At 48.8% G+C, this 7,761-nt stretch overlaps 1 non-coding gene across 1 annotated transcript; it reads right to left on the bottom strand.

Annotated features, from left to right (window-relative positions):
- Positions 1-239: 239 nt before the first annotated feature.
- On the bottom strand, positions 240-346 carry LOC112936254 (small nucleolar RNA R71). Its single transcript, XR_003238381.1, has one exon. It is a non-coding gene; the product is annotated as a small nucleolar RNA R71 (small nucleolar RNA).
- Positions 347-7,761: the final 7,415 nt, after the last annotated feature.

Genomic DNA, 7,761 nt, shown 5'->3' with positions numbered 1-7,761 from the left:
CCCATTCTGTGGCAAGCCTGATGAGGATGCCAATGCTCATCTGCAATAGTTCCTGGAGATCTGTAGCACATACACCATCAAGGGCGTCAGTCCCGACGCCGTCAGGCTACGACTATTTCCGTTCTCCGTTCTTCGGAGAGAGAAGCAGTGGTTCTATGCCAACCTTGCTGCTGTCAATACCTGGGACAAAATGCTCTACGGCATTCCTCTCGAAATTCTTCCCGATGGGCAAAACCAATGCCCTTCGTGGAAGGATTTCAAGTTTCCAGCAAACAAGGGATGAGTCTATTCCGGAAGCATGGGAACGACTGCAGGAGTACGTAGCTGCATGTCCTCATCTTGGGATGGACGACTGGCTGATCCTGCAAAACTTTTATAATGGACTCACCCCGATGTCCCACGATCACCTAGACGCGGCAGCTGGAGGAGCGTTCTTCTCTAAAATGGTTCAAGGAGCCGTTGATCTAATAGAGAAGATGGTCTCCAATATGGGTTGGAGGGAGGAACGACTCCAGACCCGTCAGCGAGGCATGCACACCGTCAAGGAGACGGAGTTACTTGCTGCTAAGCTGGACCTCCTCATGAAGCGATTGGACGACCATCAGAAACGGCCACAAGGCACCCTCAAGGCCTTGGACACTCACGCCACATGTGAGGTCTACGGCAACACGGGTCATTCTGGGAATGACTGCCCGGAAACCCGTGAGGAGGCGATGTACATGGGCAACAACAACAACGGGTATCATCCATAAGGAGGTCAGGGGTGGAACCAACCACGCCCATATTATCAAGAAGGTAACAACAACGATAATTTTTCTAACCAGCCCTCCTTGAAGGATCTTGTTTTTGCGCAAGCTAAAACCACCGATGCGCTAAGCAAAAAGCTTGCGGCCAATGACAAGGTCCTAGAAAACATAAATGTCAAGTTAGATGGCTTTGCTTCTGCTTTTCAAAATCAGCTGAGCTTTAATAAAATGATAGAAACCCAGCTAGCTCAGTTGGCATCCTTAGTCCCTGCGATGAAAGCAACGGGACGAGCTCCGGAACCACTTAGCGAACACGATGAAAGGGGTTAGAGAGAGAGAGAGAGAGAGGGAGATGGAAGAGGGCGAGGACGCCGGCCGAAGGCGGCGGCCATGGCGGGGCTCACCGGCGCACAGTGCGGAATGGGTTCCGGCGGCGGAATCCGACGGGAAAGGGGTGGACGGGGTGGCCCGCACGACGGCGAATGCGACGGCGTCGACGGCACGGCTGGGCGCAGCGGCTAGCGACGGCTAGCGGCGGCCGGAGTGGTGGCGGCGGCGGTGGAAAGGAGGGCGACGGCGCTAGGGCGGTGGAGTGCACGGGAGCGGGCGATTGCAAAACAAAAAAGAGAGAGGAGGGAACAGGGGTGCTTTATATAGACTGTCACGCCCGGAAATTCACAAGTAATTTCCGAACTAATTTGTGCATAAAATCCTCGTCCAGGAATCAGCCGAGGTACACAAACTGACAATTTAATATACAAATCCATCATAATAATAACGTTACATACTTACAAAAGAAAAGAAAAACAGCTGCGGAATTAACGGTCTAGCGATGGCTTCAGCTCCACTCCCACAGGCAGCTCAACTGGGGTATAAGCCAAACGTCTTCTCCTTCTGGATCCTTTCTCTTCAACTGAGGTTTGATGATTATTGCAAGGTGAGCATATGACATACTCAACAAGCCACACAGCAAATATGCAAGTGCACAAGGATACCAAAGGATGGCATAATATAGGCTCATTTGCAAAAGCAGCATTTAGCAAAGAGTTAAGAGTAGTAAAACAATAGAGTAATTAATTAGAAATTTTAATCAACACTGAACAGCACACCCATGCTGCTCAGGCCCAACCATCCTGAACAACCATACCCGGCTGTACAGATCTAACTCCAAACCAGGAGCAAAATAAATTATTACCAGTTATTGCATCAATAATTATTTGTGAGAGGTGTGAGACTAATTACGAAAAACATTACTCAACCCGCCCATAACCGCGGGCACGGCTATTCGAATAGTTTTACTCTGGCCAGAGATGTACCACTGTACCCACAAGACACGATTCCACACATGTTGTCATGCCCCGAAGTACCACCACGGCACTGCAAAGGGGGAAATCGTGACAGTACCCTTCGCACAACACAACTCACAGGACGGCAGGACGGGCTTCTGTCCAAGCTTGAAGATGAACAGTATTCGGGGAGGTAAAGTAGACTTTTGGCTGGCTGAGAGGGGGGAGGCCGGCGGCTTGGACTGGGCCAGCGTGGGCCGCACAGCACGCGCGCGAGGAGAGAGGAGTTGGGCCGGAAACGGCTCAACGGCCTAGGGGAGGGTTTTTAAAACTTTTTCAATTAAAATAATCACTGAAATGATCTTTGAATAGTTAAAAATACTTCCAATGCTCAAATAATTTCAAGAAAAATCCTGAAAATACTTGGACACTAAAAGTACTTAAAAAAATTATAATCAGACCATTTAATGATTAATTTAATATGTGGATAATTACTGAAATGTTCTTTGTATGATTAAAATTAGGAATTGAGCTCCGAAAAATCCGAGAAAACTCCAGAGAGTACAATTAACCATGGAGAATTTAATAAAAATTAAATCCATCCATGCTTTATATTTAGGAAATTTTATTTCCCACATTTAACTTCACTTGTAAATTGATGAACATTTAATATAAATTCTAATAATGATTTATTAAAAAATTTATAAATCCTAAGACGAAAATCAGGATGTGACATAGACTCACGAGGGTCGATCGTGGCCGGGGTGACCGCGATTTCGCCAGCGGAGTGGGGAGAGGTGGGGAGGAGAGAGAGGCAGGATTCAAAAATTGAATCCCGGCCGTCTCGAGTGCGGGCGCGGGAGGGAGAGAGGGGGAGTGGGTGCGGGGAAAGCGGGCGCGGGCAGCGAGGTGGGCGACGTGGCCCGGGAGACGCGGGAGCGAGCGGGGCGGCGGTTGCAGGATGTGGCGGGGCCGGCTGGAGGTGGGAGACGGGCCCGACAGGTGGGCCCCACCTGTCGGCGACCCGAAGGGAGGAGGGAGGAGGTGGCCGGCTGCTGGGCCTTGGCCTTCGGCTGGCCCAGCGGGGAGGGGGAGGGGGAGAAGAATGGGCCGGCAGCCCATTCGAAAAGAAAAGGGGGAAAAAAGAAAAAGAAAAAGAAAAAGAAAGAAATGAATTTCCAGGGATTAAACATTGCTTGTGCTCAATTTTAATTGGTTAAAATTATTTCTAGAGCTCTGGAAATTCCACTAAAAATCTTGTTAGCACATTTCGACATGTAGATCTCAAGAAAAATTCCACATGCCAATTCCGATTATTATTTGCATTAATTTATTAGGGTTTCACTCTTGCTTTTACACCGGTATTTTCTCGAGACCAATTATAAATTCAATTTAGGCTTGGGGAAAAGAACTTCAGGGTGTGACAAACCTACCCCCCTTAAACGGAAACTCGACCCCGAGATTCGGAAGAGCTGGCTAAGAGGTGCGGATGGGCGTTCTTCAACTCATCTTCCCTTTCCCAGGTTGCTTCTTCCTCTGAGTGGTGGTTCCACTGAACCTTGCAGAACCTAGTGACTTTGTTTCTAGTCCTCCTTTCACTGGTCTCAAGGATGCGAACTGGCTTTTCCACATAAGTCAAGTCCTCTCGAATGTCAATGTGGTCTGAATCAGCTTGTTCTTCGGGTACCCTCAAGCACTTCTTTCACTGGGACACATGGAACACGTCATGGATACCGATCATGTTGGATGGAAGTTCTAACTCGTTCCAAGATTTTGTATGGTCCCACGAAGCGTGGTGCCAACTTGCCTTTCGTCTGGAAACGGTGTACTCCCCTGAGCGGAGTAACACGAAGGTACACATAATCCCCTGCTTCAAAAGTGAGCTCCCTTCGGCGGTTGTCTGCGTAGCTCTTCTGTCGAGATTGTGCAATTCTCAGCCTCTCTCTGACGGTTCTGACTTTCTCCTCTGCTTCCGATAGCACTTCTGTTCCGAACAGTTGACGTTCGCCTGTTTGATCCCAGAAGAGAGGTGTGCGGCACTTCCGGCCATACAACGCTTCGAACGGTACCATTTGTAGACTGGCCTAATAGTTGTTGTTGTAAGAGAATTCAGCATAAGGCAGACTTTTATCCCAAGCTCCTTCAAAATCAAGCGCATAGGCTCGCAACATATCCTCCAAGATCTGATTGACCCTCTTGGTCTGGCCATCTGTCTGCGGATGGTAAGCTGTGTGAAATTCAAACGGGTACCCAATTCTTCTTGCAACTTCTGCCAAAATTTTGAGGTGAACTGACTCCCTCGATCAGATACTATCTTTTTGGGTACTCCATGCAAACACATGATTCTTGAGAGATAGAGCTCTGCCAACCTTTTGCCCGTATAAGTAGTAGGCACTAGAATGAAATGAGCAACTTTGGTAAGTCGATCCACGACTACCCAGATTGAATCGTGGCCCGATGATGTCCTGGGCAGACCTGTTATGAAATCCATTCCAATCTCTTCCCATTTCCATTCCGGGATCTGAAGAGGTTGTAACAAACCTGCTGGCCTCAGGTGTTCTGCTTTAACTCACTGACAAACATCGCAGAGTGCAACGAATTCAGCTATTTCCCTTCTCATGCGGGCCCACCAAAATTTTTCTTTGAGATCTTGGTACATCTTGGTACTGCCTGGATGAATGGAGTACTGAGTCTGATGAGCCTCGGTGAGTATCAGATCTTTCAGCTCTTTATCATCAGGTACGCACAATCTTTCTCCCAGCCAGATTGTGCCATGTTCATCCTCAAGGAAATCCCGGGCTTTTCCGACCCTTATATTCTTTTTCAGTTCAGCTATCTCAGGATCATTTACTTGAGCTGCTCTGACTTGATCCACGAGCGTAGGCCGTGCCTCTAGAGCAACCACATACCCGTGTTCTACGATTCCCAAGTGGAGATGTTCAAGCTCCTGCTGCAATTCCTTACACATGCCCTCGGTGCACAAAGCATTGCAGTAGCTCTTCCTGCTTAATGCATCTGCCACCACATTGGCTTTGCCCGGATGGTAGTGAATACTCATGTCATAATCTTTGATTAACTCCAACCATGTTCGCTGTCGGAGATTCAGGTCAGGTTGGGTGAAGATATATTTCAAACTCTTGTGATCCGTATATACTTCGCAGCGGTTGCTAATCAGGTAATGCCTCCAGATTTTCAAAGCATGAACCACCGCTGCCAATTCCAAGTCATGTGTTGGATAGTTTCCTTCATGCGGACGCAACTGCCGTGAGGCATAAGCGACCACCCTGTCCTCTTGCATTAGAACGCATCCAAGCCCGTGACGGGACGCGTCGCAATAGACTTGGAAGTCTTTCGTCTGATCGGGCAGAATCAGAACTGGAGCAGACACTAATTTCTTCTTGAGTTCCTCAAAACTCTTGTCACACTCGGCTGTCCACTTGAATTTCTCGTCTTTCTTAAGCAACTGAGTCATAGGTCTGGCAATTCTAGAGAAATTTTCAATGAACCGACGGTAATAACCTGCAAGTCCAAGAAAACTCCGAATCTGTGACACGGTCTTAGGTGGGGTCCACTTGGTAACTGACTCCACATTCGATGGATCGACTGCCACACCCTGAGCTGTAATGACGTGACCCAAGAATTTGACCTCTGATAACCAAAAGTCGCATTTGCTGAACTTGGCATAAAGCTGGTGCTCCTGCAACTTCTCGAGTACCAGACGAAGATGATGCTCATGCTCTTCTTCTGACTTGGAATAGATTAGAATGTCATCAATAAATACCAGAACAAACTTATCCAGAAATTCCATGAACACTTTGTTCATCAGGTTCATGAAGAAGGCTGGTGCATTGGTAAGTCCAAAAGACATAACCGTGCACTCATACAACCCATACCGAGTGGTGAAGGCCGTCTTGGGAATATCCTCTTCCCGAATTCTCAATTGGTGATAGCCTTATCGCAGGTCTATCTTAGAAAACACCTTGGCTCCTTTCAGCTGATCAAACAGATCATCAATCCGTGGCAAAGGGTATTTGTTCTTGATGGTGACCTCATTGAGTGCGTGATAATCGACGCACATTCTCTTTGTCTTGTCCTTTTTCTCCACAAAAATGACCGGAGCATCCCAAGGTGAAGTACTTGGTCGAATGTACCCTTTCTGCAGTTGCTCATCAACCTGCTTCTTGACCTCTGCTAGCTCGTTGGCTGCCATTCTGTACGGTCTCTTGTAAATTGGAGCAGTCCCCATGCCAAATCAATTCTGAATTCAATCTCTCTCTTGGGTGGCATGGTAATGATGTCCTCAGGGAACACCTCTGGATATTCGCAGACTATGGGGATATCTTCCAATTTCCTCGAACTCCTCTCCTCGGTGACCACCGGATTTTCCACCTCAATCTGATTTAAGGAGATTCCCTGCTTCAGTGCGACTGGTGACTTGTACACCACTGTTTCCCCTTTCTTATTGGTCAAGGTGACCGTGCAATTCACACAATCAATGACACCCTTGAACTTGGTCAGCCAATCCATCCCAAGAATGACATCTAGGTCTTTGGATTCGAGAAGGATGAGGTTGGCTAGAAATGGTGATCTTCGGATTTCTATTGTTACAGAAGGGCTGAATTAAACCGAGGTGGAGTTATTCTCGGGGGTATGAACCCGCATTGGTGTACTCAGTTCTTCTCTTATTAACCCATGTACCCCAACAAACTTCTTTGAAATGAAAGAATGCGTTGCACCAGAATCGAAAAGTACTGTTGCAGAAATTGAGTTGACAGGAAACGTACCCAGTACGACCTCTGGTGCTACTTGTGCCTCTTCTACGGATGCGTGGTTGACACGAGCTTGGGCAAAACCTTGGCCCGGCACGCCTTGGCTTCGAGCACTTGTCAGAAAAGTGGCCATGCTCGCCACAATTGAAGCAGGACCCTGGCTTTGCTCCAGTATCCTTCTTGCCTTGGACTGATGGAGCTGCCTGTGTTGTGGCCATTGGTGGGCGCGGAGCTGCACTGCTGTTGGGCTGACCTCCCGGGTTGTTCTGGCTGCCACTGGCGCCCTGGTGAAAGCTGCTTGAGTTGAAAGGGCGATGCTGGCGGACAATCATGGTGGTAGGTCCACCCTGCTGTCCGGGAGTGAAGCGCGGTCGCTGGTGACTTCCTTGGTTGGACCGGAACTACGCTGCCTTTCTCTTCCTGTCCATTTTGTTGTGCGATCGGTGGATTGCCTTGTCTACCAGCTTCTCGAAGTCTGCGTAGTCCCCGGAGATCAACTGGTTGGTCAGCTCGTCATCTAGGCCTGCTAGGAACTTCTCCTACTTCTCTGCGTCAGTGCGGACATCCTCCGGTGCATATCGTGCTAGTCGATTGAACTCATGGAGGTACTCAGTTACTGTCCTGTTGCCCTGGTGAAGTGCTCGGAATTCTGTCTTCTTTTGTGCCACGACCCCGTCTGGCACCTGCGCATTCCTGAAGCTGCGACAGAACTCCGCCCAAGTGACCTCCGTACCTGGCGAACGGGTAGCCATGTGATTGTCCCCCCAAGCTGACGCGGGACCCTGGAGCTGGTGTGTGGCGAAGGCGACCTTCTCCTGATTATTGCACTGCAGAAGATTGAGCTTCTTTTCTATGGCATGGAGCTAGTCATTCGCCTCCATTGGGTTGGTGGTGCTAGAGATGGTGGGTGGCCTGACGCGTAGAAACTCCGGCAGCTTGGACTGAGGGGGAGGGGGACCA

This window comes from Oryza sativa, chromosome 8 (assembly GCF_034140825.1).
Source record: "Oryza sativa Japonica Group chromosome 8, ASM3414082v1".
In the NCBI taxonomy this organism is placed as follows: domain Eukaryota; kingdom Viridiplantae; phylum Streptophyta; class Magnoliopsida; order Poales; family Poaceae; genus Oryza; species Oryza sativa.
The sequence above is the reverse complement of the archived record's forward strand: the minus strand, read 5'-3'. Positions and strand labels throughout refer to the sequence as shown.